At 39.8% G+C, this 21,082-nt stretch overlaps 1 non-coding gene across 1 annotated transcript; it reads left to right on the forward strand.

Moving 5' to 3' along the window:
• The first annotated feature begins 20,696 nt into the window (after positions 1–20,696).
• On the forward strand, positions 20,697–20,803 carry LOC127117114 (small nucleolar RNA R71). Its single transcript, XR_007801874.1, has one exon. It is a non-coding gene; the product is annotated as a small nucleolar RNA R71 (small nucleolar RNA).
• The last annotated feature ends 279 nt before the right edge of the window (positions 20,804–21,082 follow it).

Genomic DNA, 21,082 nt, shown 5'->3' on the forward strand with positions numbered 1-21,082 from the left:
AGGGAAGCTGGTGGCCAGCCAACTCAGTGTGAAGTACGCCATGCTACACAAAGTTGGAGCTGCCAACTGGGTGCCCACAAATCACAAGTCAACTGTGTCTGTGATGCTTGGAAAGTTCATCTATGCTGTTGGAACCAAGGCAAAGTTTGACTATGGTACCTACATCTTTGATCAGACCATGAAACATGCTGGGAGTTTCAGTGTGAAGGGACCCATAGCCTTCCCTTCTCTCATATGTGGCATTGTGCTGAATCAATTCCCGAACATCTTGACAGACAATGACTTTGTGAAAAGAAGAGAGAGCCTATTGGCCTTCAACTACAAACTATTTCTGGGTAAGCATGTCCCTGACATTGTCATGACATCTGGAGAAACATCCAATGTTGGCAACCAACCAGATAAAGCTGTTGTCGTTGCTGTGCTCAGAGAGACTTGCAAAGAGCTAGAGGCTAGGAAGCTCGCCCTGGAAAAGCTGATTTTTCAATTGGAGATGTCTGCTGAGGATACAGATGGAGCTGCAAGGCAAAGCTCAGAGGGTGAGGAGGAGGCCAGTTCTGATGATGGCACTAATGATGAGGCTGAAGCATAAATCATTGTCTGTAATTCTGTTTATTTTATGTGGATCTGTAATTTGAAGTGTTGCTTTGGCAACATTTTTTACAAAAAGGGGGAGTAACAGGTGATACCCCAGGACAACAAATTGTTTTGTTAAAACAGATATTCGTGACAGATTCAAGATCCCCTACTATGCAGCTGTTGTTCCACTTCTAATGAGTGTGAGTATGTATATGTGTGCTGCAATTAGAAGTTTTTATTTAACTTCTGTATGTGTGCTGCTATGTGAAGTTTTTATTTAACTTCCATGTGTGTGAGTGTGCTGCCACTCTGAGTGTATTAGCTAGGTTAATTTCCTGCTAGATGTGAGATTTCCGCTGCTATGGACTCTGTTGTGAGACCAAAGTGTTTTAGCCAAAAATTTGCCAAAGGGGGGAGTTTGTAGGTGTTTAATTGGCTGCATTGTATGGTAAAACACTAGCTGGATTCTAATGTCTTGACTGATGTCATGACATGCTGTGGAGATGTTTGTTTGACTGCATTGTATGTTAGAATATCTAGTTGTACTCTGATGTCTTGGCTGATGTCATGACATTCTGAGTAGTGTACTGCAGGATTAGCTAATACAGGATTTATTGAATGTCAAAATGGATGTTATGACATTCATCCCTGTCAGTAGATACTGAGGAATAGAACAGGTGATGTTCTACTATAACTCAGTATTTATTGTCAGTCTGCTTATCAAGAGGATAACAGACCTGATGTAAGTCTCTATGTGTGAATGTCAAAATTGGATGTGTTGACATTTATTAATGTACGCTGATACTGAAGCATGAACAAATTGATTCTGTACAGTACAACAAATTATACAGTCTGTTTTTAGGAAAAACAGACTTAGCATATGGTTAGTGACTTGAATGTCAAACTGAATGTTGTGACATTCATTCCTGACAGCGTATGCTATATTGTAGGTTGTTTAGTTTTTCTGTTTCAGCATTTTTCTCAGGCTATTCTTCAGGGATTCAACAGCTGAGAGAAAATCTAGGAAACCAACAACCAAGCTACATTTAATGAACCTAACAAATAGCCTATTTGTTAGTAACCTAGATGTGGAATTTAGGGGAACTCGCGTGACCTTAAATTCAGGAGAATACAAGTACAAGGCCCAAGTGCTACAATATAAAAGGATGGCAATCCTTCATTCTGGACTGGGGATTTTAGGCGTGAAGATTTAGTGTGTTCATCATACTTCACTGCTGTATTTTTGTGAGTCTTGTATTAGACGTATCTTGTAAGCCAAGCTATTATCACGTAGATGATTGCATTGGTATAGGGTGTTCATTGAGTTGTAAGTGTTGTGTCACTCTAAGCTTTTAAGCGTGAGTGCTATGTATCTTGATTAAAGTTATTAAGCACAGTCAAGAGTTGTTTGAAGTGTAACTTCAAAATTGTCTTTAATATTGATTAAAGGTAGTAATCACTGAGGTGATTGGGGGGGAGTGAGTAGGAACTCTGATCTTAGTGTAAGATTGAAATTGCATTGGGTAGGTATTAAGTGATAGGGTTAAACAGTTGGTTTAAGGTCTGAATTAATACTACTAATAGTGGATTTCCTCCCTGGCTTGGTAGCCCCCAGACGTAGGTCATGTTGGACTGAACTGGGTAAACAATTACTTGTGTTATTTACTGCACTTACTTTTAAGTTCTGCATAATTCTTGTCTGTGCAGAATCGGATGTCATAACAACCCGTGTGACATCGAAAGTCTGATAACTAGAATTTCATAAAGTGGCGTGGCAAATCATATATTGTCTCAGGCGTTGAGCAGTCCAAGTCAAAGCACAACAAGTCTTCTCCAAAAGTGAGTATCTTGTCTCACATTCAACGAGTTTCTTGCTGAGATAGTAAATAACATGTTCTTTCTTGCCCATGTCGTCATGCTGACCCAGAATGCAACCCATGGATTCAACGAGCACCGTGAGGTACATGATGAGAGGCCTACCAGGAACCGACAGTATCAGGATTCGTGGTTCTTGTAAGTACTTTTTTATTTTTTCGAATGCCGCTTGACAATCGTTGTTCCACACAATCGATTGATTATTTTTCAACAGTTTGAATATCGGTTCGCAGGTAGTTGTCAAATATGATATGAATCTGGAGATGTAATTGAGTCGACCAAGGAAACCTCAGACTTCTTTTCGGTTCGGGGAGATGGCATTTCTTGTATGGCTCGAACTTTGTCGGGATCAACCTCAATACCCTTCCGACTGACTATGAAACCCAAGAGCTTACCGGATCAGACCCCAAAAGTGCACTTAACTAGATTCAGGCGCAACTTAAACTTTCGGAGTCTGACAAACAATTTCCTCAGGTTCACCAAGTGATCTTCCTCAGTTCTGGATTTAGCAATCATGTCGTCCACGTAAACCTCAACCTCTTTGTGAATCATATCGTGAAAGAGTGTTACCATGGCACGTTGATATGTTGCCCCTGCATTCTTCAGGTCGAACAACATTACTTTGTAGCAGTAAGTCCCCCAAGGTGTGATGAAAGTTGTCTTCTCCATATCCTCTGGTGACATCTTTATCTGATTATACTCGGAGAACCCATCCATGAAGGAAAAGACAAAAAAATAAGCTGTATTATCAACCAAGACATTAATATGAGGCAAAGGGAAGTCATCCTTTGGGCTCGCTCTATTGAGGTATCGGTAATCTACACACATTCTGACTTATACCATCTTTCTTCGGAACTGAAACAATATTAGCGACCCACTGTGGATACTCAGAAATAGCCAAAAAGCCGGCATCAAATTGCTTCTTAACCTCTTCCTTGATCTTGAGTGCCATGTCGGGTCTAGTTCTTCTGAGCTTTTGCTTGACAGGAGGACATTCAGGTTTGAATGGCAAGTGATGTTCAACTATGTTGAAGTTTAACCCTGGCATATCTTGATACGACCAAGCAGAGACGTCAACATACTCGTGCAATAATTCTACCAACTCAGAGTGTACATGCTTGGCAAGAGATGCCCCAACTTTTACTTCTTTTTTATCGGTTTCAAAACCCAAATTAATGACATCCACTGGTTTTTTGTACGGCTGAATCTCTTTTTCTTCGTGCTCAAGGAGCCGTGCTAGTTCAGCTGGTAATTCACAAAAATCTTCCTGTAGCGGGAAATTCATGATCATCAAGCTATTGACAAGCTAGAGACCAATTAACAAGAGTCGCTATCGCGCTTTTATTGTTTCCAAGGGAAAAGGGAAAAAGTACGAACAAAACCCAATTAGTAAGAAGTTTTCAAATAAAAACTAATAAAAGTCGGAGATCACAGGTAAGGGGGTGGGTTACACAGAGGGAAGGTGTTAGCACCCAAAGTGTCATAGGTACTCCTAGGGAGCCCTTTTTATGTGCATATGTATTTTCTACAAAGTGATGTTCACAAACAAATAGAATGGGGGGATGAGAAAAGAATTGATTAATTATATTTTTGTGTTTGACAAGACTTTCGGTCTTGTGCCTACGTACCAACATAAAAATGAGGGATCAAAACCTCGTAGTTCGTGCTATAAATTTCAAAGTGAGTATGTTGGTTTTAACAAAATTTAAGTTTGAAAGGCACAAAGGCCTAAAATGGTTTGAATGAGTTAGTTCTTTTTGGCTTTTTGAAAGTTCGAGTCAAGTATAGTTAAATTCATTTACAAGTTTGATTTAAGAAAATAAGTTTGAAAATGCAATGGCATAAGGCCAAAGTTTCTACCTTTTTGAAAATGGTCAAACTTTAGAACAAAAGTAGTTCACACAAAGAAAGTTTTAAAAAATGGAGGGAGAGATTTTGAAATTAAAGAAATATGGAGAAGATGAAGAGACTACCCTATGCACAAAATTTAAAAGTTTAAAGTTGAAAAGATCTGACCAAATGGGAGCAATCTAATAGACAAATAGGTCAATAGTAACCCAGAATTCCCTTGGACTTTTTAGAATCAAGCAACACACAAATGTACAATTATATCAATCTTGAAGAGCAAAGGAATCAAATAAACATGTCCTCATCCAAGCTTATCCACATCAATGATCTTATTCAAAATATCCCATGCAACAGATGAATTCCACAAGTCACAGGTTCAACATAACAGCTTAACAATGATCAATGTTGCAGATGAATCTGGAGAGATCTTGAATAATGTATCAGATGGATTCAAATTGCAAGCTTTGGGTTCTTCAATAAATTGGAATTGGCCAAGTCCATTAGCAAAGGAATGTTGCCTAATTTCTAAGTCCAATTGGGCAAGATCAAACCAACAGTCCACTCAAAAGTCTTTTAGGGTTCTTGTTGTTATTATGTACATTAATGGTCAAAGACCAAACAAATAAGCAAACAAAATAATATCACAACATGGTCCAAGTGGATAAAGTGTAAATTACATTAACATGAATAATTAGAATGATATGTATAATGGCAAATGATAATAGAATACTAAAAGTAAATTGCATTAAAAGTAAAAGTTAATGGTTAGTAAGTTAGTAGTTAGTTTTGTTTTGCTTTTTGATTTCAAGACATTCTTTGGAGAATACTCAACCCACTTGCCACAAGCATGGATCCTTGAACCAAAACATCTTCCAAAGTAAGGAAAGAAGGCCAAGTTTCCACACAATACCATGGAAGAGGGGAGACTTACAATCTCACTAACTAGAATGCTTATGCCTTTTGTGTCACAAATTTAACGCCATGTTAAGCAATCGTAATTGGACTTATGTAGAAGTCACAACTATTTGAGGCCGGGCAATAGACTTTTGGTGTTAATGCATGTTGGAGACATAGTATTAAGAATTATGCTAATTAAATATACCACACACAAAAAATATGCAAAGGTGTGGCCTAATCTCATCCATACTCATGTTAATCTTTCAATCAACTAGCATTAGAACTTTGAGATGTCATTGGCCAACTGAAAATGAATGGATGAAGAATGGGAATTAGATGAAGAGGGAAAGGGATGAATGAGATCACAAATTGGTCAAAGGAGGACTTTTACCAAATTAATATTATTCATTCATTTTGGCAGATGGAATGTACATTCCATCAATCCCCTAAATCCAATAATATTAACTTGACAAAGTCAAATCAACCTTGACCAAGGCCCAACAACAAATAAGAAACTCAATTAGGTCAATACAAATGGTCAACACAATTAAAATGACATTTATTCAATTAAAAATATTAAAATAATGCATTAAATTCAAATATGTTTTGTCCAAATCCTAAAATCATATCAAAACACCAAATAAATGGCCATGTGATTTATCATAGGTCAAACAAGGTCAAAGGACCTTGGATAAAAAAAATTCATAATTTTTGGACACTTAAAAATATTTTTTAACAATTAAAAACAAATGAAAAACCAATTAATTCATGAAAAATATTAATAATGATCCAAAAATAATTTTAATTCAGAATATGAAAGAGAAAAATATTTGAAATTTTTTGGTGAAAGTCTCATGTTTTTTGGATCAATATTAAATTTATTATGAATTATTGAAGAAAATGCAATTAAATGGAAATTCAGAAAATGCTAAAATACGTGGACCATCAGATCTCCCTCATTAATTGAGGTGGCAGATCTGATGATCCAAAATGCGTGTTCCCCCAATGCCTTAGTGAACAGCGCTGTAACACGAGTAATCACAATGCACGACTAAGATTAAAACGTGGAACATGGATCACACGGTTTAGACCAAAGACCGGAGCTAGAGCTCCGGTTGTCTTCTCCGGTGAACCTCACCGAACTGGTCAACATGAATCATCACCAAAATTTAAAACAAGGACATGATTTTAAAGAGAAAACATCACTGAGCACGAATATCACCTCCATTTCTTCCAATTCCAACTATATTGAGAGATATGTGGAATTGAAAAATGAGGTTCATGATTTGAGTTGCTTCGATTTGGCCTCAGAGCAACTCAAACACCTTGCCTACATTGGTAGGACTTCAGCCAACACAATAATCAATAGAATTGAGCAAGAATCAAAGAGAATCGAAGAGTTTAAATTTTCTACAAATTACCTTCAATGGAGGTCTGAGCTTGCTAGATCTTGATCTGAATCGTGCTTGGCTTCACTTCAATTGCTTGCAGAAGAGGAATGGAAAGGCTTAGAAGCAATGGATTCCTGGAGAATTGAATTCCAAAATAGTGGAGATTCAAGCTCAAATTCAAATGAATTTATCAGGGTTATCCTCTTAATGTGAAGGGTTTTCAATGGAGATTAAAATCTGGCGCAGTGTGTGTGTTAATTCTGAGCATAAGGGCCTCAACTTATAGAGAAATTGGATGATATTTGCACACTCACTTTCACTTTCCAAAATTGGAAAATGATGAAAGTATGGTGCATGGGCGCGCATAGGCCCATGGAATGATTGTTTGAAAGTCCAAAATGAAGTTCATATGCTTTGGAGATGGATTGGATTGCAAGGTACATGTGCATTGTCACTTGAAGATTGATCCATGCCAAATGATATCAGCCTGTTTAAGCCATGCGCAGCCTATGCATTTCTCATCCAAAATGCATGAATTTGATCTCTTTGTAAAGATGGGATCAAGAGGAACAAGTTTTATGTTGAACACTTTTTCATTTTGAGCTTGGAACTTGGAGATATTTGAGGTGGAAGTTTGGAAAAATTTGACATATAAATTTTTTTCGAAGTGTCAAGCCATATGTCTCAATATTCCATCTTGCTTAACTTTTTATGGGAGCTTCAAATGAGAAAAGTGTCTTCATAAAAGTTGTATCTATCTCAAAGAACTTCAAAATGGTCACCAATTCCATGTCATTTGGATTTAAAATGATAGAGTTATGCATTTTTTATGTTTGGAAAAATCACTTGATCAATAGTATAGGTCAAAAGTGACCTAGCCTCATATCACATGTTCAAAGAAGTTGAATTAGCTCCCACTCAAAATATAAAAGTTGAAGTAGACACATTGAATTTGATTGTGCAACTTGGAAATCTTTCATCTCATAAAAATTGAGAAAGTTATAGCCTTGGGAAGTTGACTTTCAAATTAGGGTTTAAACAAAATGACCTATAATGTTTCAACATAGAAAATGATTTTCCAAGAAAAACTAGATCTAGGTCTCAACATTAAAGATGTTTATAATGTCATTTAGATTAAGTTTTCTCTTAGAGTCATTTTCATATGGTGAAAATTGTAGGATATAGGGTCTAGGGAGACCCAGTTTTGATCAGATGAATCCATCTGGCCAACCACCATCAACCAACTTGCTAACTTCCAATTCTCTTGACTTTCTTGGCTCATGATAGATCATATATGCATAAGATGATGAAATTTTGAAGTTTCCCTTGATAAATTTGATCAATTGGTGAGATATCTTGTTGGAGAAGTTACTCAAGATACCCAGTCAAACTAGGGTTTCCAAGGCAAATCACCCTCAAACTCTTGAAGCAAACTTGATCAATATAACATGTAGAAGAAATTGGGACTCATATATGATGTTCATAACCATTCTTGAATCAATTATTGGTTGTGCTCTTCGTTCATGAGGGTCTCAAACCCTAGATGTGATCAATGAATCAATGAGATCATGCCCTACCTACAAAAGAGTTAGATGGATATAAAGACATATTTTTGGTATTTTGGTTAGTGAAATGATAATATACAAGTATGATATAATCACAAAGTGCTTGGTGATATCTCCCAAAACAAACCCAATGAAAAGGGGTAAGGAGAATGCCAAAGTATGATCCCAATGCTGATGCTTATGATAGAATGCATGAGGGATCTTAGGGTTAAAATTGGGGTCTTACACTTCCTCACTGTCATCTTCAACTTGGTTGATTGGAAGTCCAGATTTATAGTTGATTCTTGCCATATTATAATAAATAGTTTTGTTAGCTCTGCATATGATGAACTTACTTTAGTATGCTTTTTAGTAAAGTGAGAAAAGGAAAAATAATCTTTTTCCATTTCATTGTTTTAGTGAAAAAGTAAAAATAATTGAAAGAAAAGGGAACACAAGTTCTGCATGCAAAAAGTACTTTTTATTTATTCACATAATACTTTTAACCATGGAGGCCCTTACAAGCTATCCTCTTATCTTGGGCGAGGACAAGGGATCGAGAAAATAAAATGCATTACGTTTTTTCCGAGTATATTATGGGAATCACGGTAGCGCTCCAGTTAGGGAGCTTGAACCTTGGAGGACATCTGCATATAAGGCTATGCGTCTCCGGTTTATTTCCACTGGATTCTCCAATGACTGCTAAAGTATGATCATTTTGAAAGTCGGCGCTGCTGAATTTTACCGGGTTGAACTGCTTCTTTTTTGGGCTTGTCTTGCATGCTGATGGGTGATAACCAATACCAAATCTGTCACGCTTCTCTGCCACATCAACAACTTTACCCCAACCAGGAAGTGGGCCTTTCTCCAATGTTTGTTTGGCGCTTCTTACTGAAGATAGAATGGTGGCGGATGATTGGTCATGGTTGGCGGTAGCAGAACTGAATTCTTCAAATTATAAACAGTGGAGTGGAATCTCAATAATCCCTACATTTGTCTCAACATATCTGAACGACGAGAGTTCGCTAACCAACAAGTCTTCTTCCCCACACACGATTACCGGTTTATCATCAATCAAGAACTTCAACCTTTGCTGCAACATAGAGGTGACTACCCCAGCGGCATGAATCTATAACCTACCCAAAAAACAACTATACTGATGAGGTCCAACACAGATAGGCAAATCCACTTCCCTAATAACTTGTCTTCGGGAACCGTCAAAAGCTTGGACAATCAGTGCGTTGGTCCTCATCTCGGGCCCTTTAAACTGTAATTGGCTTAATGTAGCTTTTGGCAGTACATTAAGCGAAGAACCAGTGTCAACGAGGACTCGAGATAGAAGAGAGTCTTTGCACATGACTGAAATGTGCAGTGCTTTATTATGGGTGTTTCCCTCAGGAGGTAATTCTACTTCATTAAATCCTAAATACCTATTGGCTGTGATATTCACAACCACGTCGTCAAATTGATCGACCGTGATATCTTGCATCATATGACCGGTATTCAGAACTTTCAGCAATGCTTTGTGGCGAGCCTCAGAACTCAACAACAAAGACAAAATGGAAATTTTGGAAGGAGTCTGGTTCAACTGGTCGGCGGTCTTGAAGTCACTCTTCTTGATCAATTTGAGGAATTTCTTACTTTCCTCAAAAGTGATGCTCTTCTTGTGATCTTTAACTTGCTCATTCTCAACCATCGTCCCTTTACCCTTAGACACTTTGGCTTCTTCAATTTTGCTCGCTATAACATTCGTCAGCACTGGAACAGTTTTCATGTTCGGAATGGCAGACACAGTTGCTCCTGCATGCGGAGTAGGAGTAGAAATGACCTTCTCTTTAGGTGGGATAACTGTGGGTGATGGAGACACCCTAGGAGTATACTTTGGGGCGAATACACGGCCACTATGAGTCATGCCTTCCGCTCCAGCGATGTCGACGATTTTTGTGTCAGGAATACGAATTTCTTTTCCACCCAAATACGTTGTTGTCTCATAATTCCACGACACCTACTTGGTGTTTTAATATGGAAACAGACTGGAAACACGAAAATGAATTGGCTGAATCCTCTTGGGAGGATCTTCAACCTTTTTCTTCCGTTACACAATAGTTATTGGTTCGATTACTGCAACTTCTTCTACAGCCATGGTCTTGGAGAATTGTATCAACCCCTGATCTATCAGCCCTTGCACACAACCCCTTAACTTGTTGCAATTGCCTGGATCATACTCACATATTACACAAAAATCATTATGTATACCTGTTAGAAACCCAAACTATTCAAGTCTCTTCAACACAACTAACAGTGGAGTCTTTACTTTGTTGGCCCTCAGCATGGATTTAGTTGTTTTCTCTTCGATCACGGTGTTGACTGTTGAACCACCATGATTTGGCAGGGGATTCGTCTTCACATTGGGGTTTTCCTCGGAGAAGGACAGGATCTCCTGATTGATCAAATCTTGGACCTTGTATTTGAGGGCCCAACAGTTCTCTGTGGAGTTCCCTGTAAATTCGGCGTGGTAAGCGCACAAGGAATTAGGATCATGCTTAAGACGGAATGGAGGAGAGGCTGCAGGTATTTCATTTGGTACAATAACCCCTACATGAATCAAGTATGGCATCAGTTCAACATACGATACCGGAATTTTATCAATCTGGGGGCGATTACCAAAAATCTTCTTGTTATTTTGACCTCGACCTTGTCCTTTGTTGTCACGATTGTACTGTTGATTCTAATTTCTCTTAGTAGGTGCTGATTGTTGATTACTTTTCTGCGGTTGATACTGACATGGCGGTTGTTGATACTGAGTTACGGCGACATACGAATATGGATAGTACGACATAGGGGCCATCACAAACTGATATTGGGGGTGGGCACCTACTATCACAGCATTTGCCTCCCCCTCTTTTTTCTTTGTGAAGCCCTCATGTGACCTCTTGTTCGTTGCTTGTGGAGCAGTTGTATCTGTGAACTTCCCTGATTTCAACCCATTTTCTACACGCTCACCAATAGTTACCATATCTGCAAAGTTTGTAGACAAACTCCCAATCATCTTCTCATAATACAGCCCTTGGAGCGCACACATAAAGATATCCACAAGTTCATCATCTGAAAATGTTGGTCGGACCCTGGACGCCATCTCGCGCCAACGCTGAGCATACTCTTTAAAGGTTTCATTAGATCTTTGTGCTTGATTCTGTAACTGCAGTCTTGTCGAAGCCATATCCAGATTATACTTGTACTATTTCAGAAATGCCTCATATAGGTCTCTCCAGGACCGGATCTTAGTGCGTTCCAGACCCATGTACCAGTCTAGAGAAGCTCCAGACAGACTGTCTTGGAACAATGGATCAGCAAATCATCATTATGGATGTACGATGCCAACTTTCTACAATACATTGTAATATGGCTACGAGGACCGCTTAGACTTTTGTACTTCGGGAGGTCCGACACCTTGAACTTTTGTGGAAGCACCACATTCGGAACTAGGCAAAGATCTTGAGCATTGATACCAAAGACTGAGAAACCCTCAATAGCCCTTATTCTGTCGTCTAACAGTTAATAATCCGCCGGCATGGCCGGATCAACAACGGGAAGAGCGACTGACTGGCTGGTCGAGAGGTTTCTGGAGCTATCGCTTGAACATGCATATTTTGTGGAGTAAACAACATTTGTGGTGGGTAGGATAAACCAGGAGGCACTGTTTGAGCATCATGCACCATGTGAGGATACTGCCCTCCAACCTGAGCATTAGGGGTCTGAGGTGCCCTAGTCTGCACATACTGGAGTGCAGGATTGATGGGCGCGTAAGTCAGCATGGGTACAGAAGTTGCCCCAGGGTAACTGAATAGAGCAGCTTGATTGGCACCCGCATTTTGAGCAGCTAGAGCAGGAACCTGAAAGTGGAGGTGCGGGCCTCAGTATTCACCTTCAGCGTAAGGAGTTTCATTGGGAACCTGACCTTGGTTGTCCTTAGGGTTGGCAACATCAATCAAAGGAGTCTGGACAGTGGGCACACCCCTAGGGGAAAACAGTGTTTCCAACACCAGTAGGGACAGTGAGAGTCGGATGAGGGAAGAAAGCACCCCCATTAGCAAAGTGAGCAGCAAAGTTTTGGGGCATTCCTAGAGGGTAGGCAGAAGCAAGCCTACTCAAATCAGAAGGGACCAGTTGATGGTTCCCATTAGTTGGTACTACAGTCTCCACTGGAGTTTCGACGGTAGCACTAGCAGCAACAACAGTAGGATTAGTCACCCCAGCAACATGGGTGATGCTTGATCTGGCTATATATAAAATATAGTTTGTCGGGTACTTGACTGCAAGTGCACAGTCTAGTCGCTTTAGTTTTAAAAGATATCGATCCCACAGGGACCTATGGTCAAACTAGTGTTACTAACGTCACTATGCTTAGCTAAGGGAATTGATTAGTAGAAGTTCGGGGGTAATATAGTAAATCTAAGGGGAATTTTTGGTTTTAAGAAAGACTTAATGGAAGGAATCAGTATGCAGCGCATTAATTGTCAGGGATTCGATAAGTCACCGATGAATAGTTTAAATGCCAAATATCTCTCAGTAGAAAATGTATTTAAAAGGCTTTATTTCACACCCTCGTGGTTGTTGATTCGGCCTATAATTCTAAGTTAGAATGTATGCTCTCGCTGTCCCATTTGAAGTCAAAATTACTTTTTGAAAATAAATAAGTTCTAATTGCTTTTAAAGTGCTCTCGCTATTTTTAAACTCAATGCTTAATTCTTATTATCCAGCTCGAGCCTCACGCTCTCGCGATTGTTGGTTCTCACCTTAGTTAATTTCCCACTCTCGTGGCAAAACCGTATTAAATAGCTTTTCACGCTTTTGTGATAAAGTTAATTAAATTTAAATTAAAAACTTCAGCCTAAAAGATTGTTTGAGAAAAAGGGTTTTCACCGGTTATTATTAAATCCCATCAAATTAAGTTGCTACATACCGATACCGGTAGTTTAGTCGGACATATTAAATAAGACAAACACAAGGCATAAACAGATCAACATTGCGGCAAACATGCTTATAATAATAAATGGGCAATAATAATAATAATTCAATAAAAACCTGGAGATCGAAGTAACAAAGTATAGCGATTCTTGGAGTACTTGAGCAGTCCTCCACAAGTCGGTAGGCTTTGCTTCTTCAGTACAAATTACTACTAAAATTAAATAAAGTGTAGTAGTTCCCAAGTGTAGGAAACTGCTACTATGGCTAAATGGAAAACGGAAAGGAAAAAGGGAAACTCTAAAAAGAATGGCGAATAAAATAAGGCAACGGAAACAAGGTTGCTGGAAAGAAAAAAATGTTAAAAGCTAGAAAGCTGTAAAACTAAATTCCAGAGCGTAAGTGTAAAAGTTACCCGCTCGTACGTGGTTGTCAGGTGGATTGTTAGGATGTCCGATATTAAGTAAAACACCAAAGATACTGTGATGACACAAGCCTTCAGCTTTAGCATAGATCTCTCCTTTACACAAGTAAGTTCGAATCATGCTATTATAGCTCGACCTAGTGTCTCTATTTCTATTTCACCGGTTTCATTCTAGCGCAATCACATTAAGCCCTTTTCCTTCGCACGCACTTAGTGAAGTAGCCGGTTAGTGACTTTGATCCTTTTCTTTGCACAGGGGTCTGGTACACTAATGTGGTACCCCTTTATATATCTCCTTTTTGAAGGTTGTGGGGGATCGAACCGTAGTTTGCCCTACCGAGTCCAGTACCAGGTACCTCTGGACCAACCAACTGGGGTTTCTATTCCTTCTTTTTGCATAACTTTGCAACCTTTTGTATGGTTCTTTTATCAATTTCTTGATAGCAACAGTATGAAGGAGTTTCTTAATTTGTAGGCATCAAACACTTATATTCATCGGCTCTCCACGTGGTTTGTGCTTGAGACGGTGCTGACTGCTAGTATAAACTACTAGGGGTTAATCTAGAATGGAGACTTAAGGTGTCGATATAATGGTTATTCAAACTGATCTCGTAGGAATAAGGGATCTAGGGTGTAGGGACGGTATCAATCTTGTTAGATCTTTCTCAGTTTTTGTGACAAAGCCTCCGCGAGACAACCTATGTACTCGTAGGGTATGCATTTAATCTTAAGGAAAATTTTTGGTATGCCCAAAATATGTAAAAATGATTGAAAAGGACAAGCAAATTTTTTTGTATTGGCTGAAAATATTAGCAATAGAAACAAGTAGAGAAGTGATAAGGATTTCCTTCCACATTTAAACAATGCATTGTCCTCAATGCGACAGTATACAAAAATAAAAAGGAAAGAAACAAAAATCATTGCTCGTCATTACGCGGTTGGCTTCTTCGTGCTCTGGCTCTTGCTCTTGCACGCTCACCTCTTCCTAGGACAGCGGAGAAGCGAACGAAGACCCGCCTCCATGGAAAACATCTATGCCGAGATGTTACGACACAACCAAATAATGGAAGACCGCCAAATAGAAATGATGTAAGCGATCCAGCAAATGCAGCGGAATCAACATGCTTATGCTAACTGGCATGATCAGGGGATGGTGGAACTTTCAGACCAGATGAGTGCCCTAACTTACCGCGTAGGTGCCAGTTATCGCGGTTGTGAACACTCATTTTCTCATGGTTAGGCAAGGTAAAAAGTCTAACCACTTCGTTACTGATTAGATAATCAAAGGTATTCATCCCAATGTTTCCTATGATTCTGCGATCAAAGCAAAATTCGATATCCATTGGATGGATGTTTCTAAAAGGTGCAAGCTCATAAAGTGGGCGTACAAGTCCGATGGCGTCTGCTATCATGGTTACTAGGCCACCTATGATTATTGGTGTACGGTTATTCTTAGCAAGGTGGACAAATCTTTCCATCATGAATGTCACGATATTGACGTGTCGACCTTGATCGACACATAGCAAGATGAAGAGTTCATCCTGGGACACTAAGGTGTTATTCTCTTCCTTACCAAATAAGGTGTGGGCTAGTATTTTATGAAAGTATCGGATAACAGGGTTATGGATATTTTGTGAGTGCATCTCATTCGGGTTAGGGTTGGATTCTCCAGTTATGGTACCCCAAAAGTCATCTAGGTCGATGTCATTGATTAGGTCCTCCTGGCGGGTAGTAAAGACGAAAGGGCCACTAGGGAATCCTAGGAGGTCAGCAAGGTCTTGACGGGTATAGGTGAAGTCCATGCTAAATAACCTAAAGGATATCAACCCTTTGTTAAGTCCGTAACCATGCTCAGGGATGTATACAAGGGAGCTCAGGAATTCTAAGGTTAGTTCACGGTACGTGACAAACCGTCTCTTAATGGCTGCGTTCTCCCACCCAAGCTGGTTAAACATATATAGGATGCTATCTCGGATGCCTAATTTATCCATGGTCGGTCCATCATAATATATGGTCAATGCCATATCCTTCCGGGCTAGATAATCATACCGCCTTCGTTGGACTCTGCCTCTGAAAACTGTCTCTGTTTGTTGCATGATGAAAGTAATTAACTAACTAGTTAGTAATTTTCCTAATTGTCAGTATCCAATATGTCTAAGTTAGTTACTAGAAACAACAAGAGTGACTGCAATGAATCAAGAAGAGGGGAGCAAACAAAATAAATAAGAAAATCAAAGAAGGGAAAATAGAGTGTAAGAAAAGTAACAAAAAGGAAAAAAGGGTGGGTTGTCTCCCACTAAGCACTTTGTTTAATGTCGCAAGTTCGACAATAGTGCCGCGTTGTACTAGGTTTGGGGTTAAGCGGGCAACTCTATGAGTCTGAGACTGTTCGAATAGTCTCTGTTTTCTATATTATGATAATGCTTTAGTCGCTGCCCGTTTACTATAAAAGGGTCACTATTTCTACCTTTTATTTCTATCGCACCACTATTTAGAACTTTGGTGATCTCGAAAGGGCCAGACCACCGAGATTTGAGTTTTCCTGGAAAGAGTTTAAGTCTTGAATTGAATAGCAGCACTACGTCGCCGACTTTAAACTCCTTCCTAGAAATGCGTTTGTCATGCCATCTTTTGGTTCCTTCTTTGTAGATCCTGGCGTTCTCGTAAGCGTCTAATCCCAGCTCTTCTATTTCGTGGATGTCCAGAATCCATTTCTCGCTTGCGGAATTGTAGTTTATATTTAGGGTTTTAATTGCCCAATACGCTTTGTGTTCCAATTCCACAGGGAGGTGGCATGATTTACCATAAACTAGTTTGAAGGGTGTGGTTCCTATCGGGGTTTTGTAAGACGTCCTGTAGGCCCACAAAGCTTCGTTTAGTTTGGATGACCAGTCTTTTCTGGATATTCCCACGGTCTTCTCAAGAATTTGTTTTATTTCTCGATTCAAGACTTCGATTTCCCTCTAGTTTGTGGATGATACGGTGTTGCTACGCGGTGTCAGACTCCATAATTCAGAAGGAGTTTTCCAAATATGTTCGATATGAAGTGGGAGCCACCGTCACTAACTACTAGTTTTGGCACACCGAATCTGGGAAAGATAATGTTTTTGAATAACTTGATCACTACTCGTGTGTCATTTGTTGGAGAGGCTACAGCCTCAATCCATTTTGAAACATAGTTGACATCAACGAGTATGTATTTATTACCAAAAGAAGCTGGGAATGGTCCCATGAAGTCAATCCCCCATACGTCAAAGACTTCAACTTCTAAGATTCCTGTTTGTGGCATTTCGTCGCGTCTTGAGATGTTGCCAGTGCGTTGGCACCGGTCGCATTTTATAACCGCGTTATGGACGTCTTTCCATAGAGTAGGCCAAAAGAGGCCTGATTGCAGGATCTTAGTGCATGTCTTTGAGGTACTTGCATGCCCTCCATAGGGAGCGGCATGGCAATTAGAGACTATATCATCGATTTCATCCTCAGGAACACATCGACGGAAAATACCGTCGGTCCCTCTTTTGAAAAGAAGAGGGTCATCCCAGTAATACTGTTTTAGGTCATGAAAGAACTTCTTCTTTTGTTGATAAGATAGGTCCGGTGGAAGTACTCCGACGGCTAGGTAGTTGACAAAGTCAACGTACCATGGCAGAGTTGCATTCGCATGTACTTCTTCCAGGGATTCTTCTATTTCTGTATCGTTTAATGTTAGCTCGGACATATCGTTTTCCATTTGGGCTATGAGTTGTTCGTAAGGGAAATCGTCATTAATTGGGATTTGTTCAGGCTTATTCCCTTCGAGACGAGATAAGTGGTCTGCTACTACGTTTTCAGTCCCTTTCTTATCTTTTATTTCTAAATCAAATTCTTGTAAGAGCAGGATCCATCTTAAAAGTCTTGGTTTGGCATCCTTCTTACTTAACAGATATCTAATAGCGGCGTGGTCGGTATAGATGATAATTTTTGCCCCTACTAGGTAGGAACAGAATATGTCCAAAGCGAACACGACGGCTAGAAGTTCTTTTTCAGTGGTGGTGTAGTTCATTTGGGAAGGATCTAGCGTTCCACTCGCATAGTAAATAGCATGAAGCTTCTTATCCTTCCTTTTTCCCAGTACTGCGCCTATTGCGTAATCACTCGCATCGCACATGATTTCAAATGGTAATCTCCAGTCATGTGGTTGCATTATGGGTGCGGTGATTAAAGATGTCTTCAGTTGGTTGAACGTTGTTAAGAAATTTTCATCAAATATGAAGTCAGTGTCTTTCATTAATGATCCTGTAAGTGGCTTGGTTATTTTCGAGAAATCTTTAATAAAATGTCGGTAGAAACCGGCGTGTCCTAGAAAGCTTCTTATTTCTCGTACGGTTTTCAGAGGTTGAAGGTTCTCTATGATTTCGATCTTAGCTTTGTCTACTTCAATTCCTCTGTCAGATACCACGTGACCTAACACGATTCCTTGTTGAACCATGAAATGGCATTTCTCCCAGTTTAAAACAAGGTTTACTTTTACGCATCTTTCGAGTACCATTTCGAGGTTAGATAGACATCCTTCAAAACTCTGCCCACAAACAGAAAAATCGTCCATAAAGACTTCCATGATGTCGTCTATAAAATCGGCGAAGATTGCCATCATGCATCTTTGAAATGTTGCGGGAGCGTTACATAAGGCAAATGGCATTCTTCGGTAGGCGAATATACCATAAGGGCATGTAAAGGTAGTCTTTTCTTGGTCGTCAGGATGGATTGGGATTTGGAAGAATCCTGAATAACCGTCTAGATAGCAGAAGTGAGAATGCTTAGCCAATCGTTCAAGCATTTGGTCAATGAAGGGCAGAGGGAAATGATCTTTACGAGTGGCTTTATTTAGTTTTCTATAGTCAATGCACATTCTACTTCCGGTCACAACTCTTTGTGCTATGGATTCGCCCTTCTCGTTCTTAACGATTGTAACACCCCCTTTTTTGGGTACTACATGAACGGGGCTAACCCATTGACTATCTGAGATCGGGTATATGATTCCAGCATCTAGAAGTTTCTTTACTTCATCCTTGACTACGGTACTTAGGATTGGGTTGATCCTTCTCTGGTGTTCTCTAGAGGTTTTACAATCTTCCTCCAGCATAATGCGATGCATACAGATAGAATGACTTATTCCTTTTAGATCGGCGATGTTATATCCTAACACTGTTGGATATTTTCTTAGGACATCTAATAATTTCTCAGTTTCCATCTGTCCTAAGTCAGCGTTGACTATTACTGGTCTTTTCAGTTCAGTGTCTAGGAATTCGTATCTTAGGTTCTTTGGTAGTGTTTTTAGTTCCAAGTCAGGTTTCTTTGGGCATGGCATGTGGTCGGGTGTAAGTGCTAAGCATTCTCTTAGACTTTCGTTTTGGTATGGTTCATGCCAATTATTGTCTTCAAAGATTGGAGGGATTTGGATTTTCATTATTTCAGAGTATGTGGTTTCTTCCATCTCCAACTCTCTCACGCATTCGTCTATGACATCAAGCAGATAGCTGGTGTCGTCTATAGCTGGCGCTTGTAAGAATTGGGTCAAGATGAATTCAACATTTTCCTCTCCAACTTCGAATGTCAGCTTACCTCTCTTTACGTCTATTATTGCCCCGGCGGTAGCCAAGAATGGCCTTCCTAATATGATAGGTGTACTGGCATCTTCTTTGATGTCCATGATTATGAAATCGGTAAGAATGTAAAATTATCCTACACGTACTGGGACATTCTCTAGTATACCGACAGGATATTTGATTGAGCGGTTAGCTAATTGAACAGACATCTTGGTCGGTCTTAATTCTCCCATAGTGAGCCTTTTACAAATGGTTAAGGGCATTACGCTAATGTTGGCTCCTAGACCGCATAGAGCTTTGTCTATGACAAATTTTCCAATGACACGGGGTATGGAGAAACTACCTGGGTCTTTTAGTTTGGGGGGCATGTTATTCTGGATTATGGCGCTACACTCGGCAGTAAGTGTAACTGTTTCGTCATCCTCAATCTTTTTCTTATTAGATAGGTTTTCCTTAAGAAATTTGGCATAGGAGGGCATTCGTGTGATGGCTTCTGTAAAGGGTATCGTAATGTTTAATTGCTTCAGAAGTTCAACAAATTTCCTAAATTGATTCGCAGTTTTAGAACTTTTGAGTCTTTGAGGATACGGAATGGGTGGTTTATACAGAGGTGGAGGCATATAAGGTTTCTCATTCTCTTTGCCCCCCTGGTTATTATGTTCTGTTTCCTTTGGTTCATTCACCTGCTCAGTTGAGGTTTTATCTAGTTTTTGGTACATGGCAGGGTTTTGGAGTCTTGGATCTACGGGTCCGTCTACTTATTTTCCACTCCTCAGTATAACGGCATTTGCATGTCCCTTTGGATTAGGTTGCGACTGTCCAGGAAATGTTCTAGTTGGAGCGGCTGTAGATGCTTGGTGTTGAGCCACTTGTGAAATCTGTGTTTCAAACATTTTATTGTGGGTGGCTAAGGCGTCTACTTTGTTCGTTAGTTGTTTAAGTTGCTCGCTAGTATGCATGTTTTGGTTCAAGAAGTCTTTATTAGTTTGAGCTTGGGTAGCTATGAAGCTTTCCATCATAAATTTGAGATTTGACTTCCTAGGCATGTTAGTAGCATTATTAGCTGGTTTTTGATATCCAGGCGGAACAGCTGGTGCTTGGCCGGGTGCATACAGGGCATTGTTATTGTTATACGAGAAATTAGGATGGTTTTTTCAACCTGGGTTATAGTTATTTGAATAGGGATTTCCTTGTGTGTAGTTCACTTGATCGGTTGGGACTCTTGCTAATATTTGACATTCTTGTGCAGTATGTCCAGGGTTTCCACATAACTCATAGTTCGGATTTACAGCAGCCACAGTGGCTGCGGGTGGTATGGTCAAGTTGTCTAATTTCTGAACAAGGGCATCTACCTTTGCATGAACATGGTCGAGGCTACTGATTTCGTACATTCCACCCTTCGTCTGGGACTTTTCCACTGGAGTTCGTTCACCTCCCCATTGGCAATGGTCTTGGGCCATGTTTTCAATGAGTTGATAGGCTTCGGTGTATGGCTTATCCATAAGTGCACCGCCTGCGGCAGCGTCTATTGTAAGTCTTGTGTTATACAGAAGCCCATTATAAAATGTGTGAATGATGACCCAGTCTTCGAGACCGTGATGTGGACATATCCTCATCATGTCCTTGTATCTCTCCCACGCTTCGTAGAGAGATTCCACATCTTTTTATCAAAATCCATTGATTTGAGCTCTCTGCATAGCAGTTTTGCTCGGTGGAAAATATCGGGATAAGAAAACGTTCTTCAGTTCTTCCCATGTTGTAACGGAGTTGGATGGCAAGGATTGCAACCAAGCCCAAGCTCTGTCTCTTAGTGAGAAAGGAAAAAGGCGCAGTCTTATCGCATCTTGAGATACACCATTCGCTTTTATAGTATCGACGTACTGCACAAACTTGGTCAGGTGTTAATTAGGATCGTCCGTAGGATTTCCAGTAAATTGATGTTGTTGGACGGCTGATAATCATTTCGATTTATAGCG

This window comes from Lathyrus oleraceus, chromosome 1 (assembly GCF_024323335.1).
Source record: "Lathyrus oleraceus cultivar Zhongwan6 chromosome 1, CAAS_Psat_ZW6_1.0, whole genome shotgun sequence".
Taxonomy (NCBI): domain Eukaryota; kingdom Viridiplantae; phylum Streptophyta; class Magnoliopsida; order Fabales; family Fabaceae; genus Lathyrus; species Lathyrus oleraceus.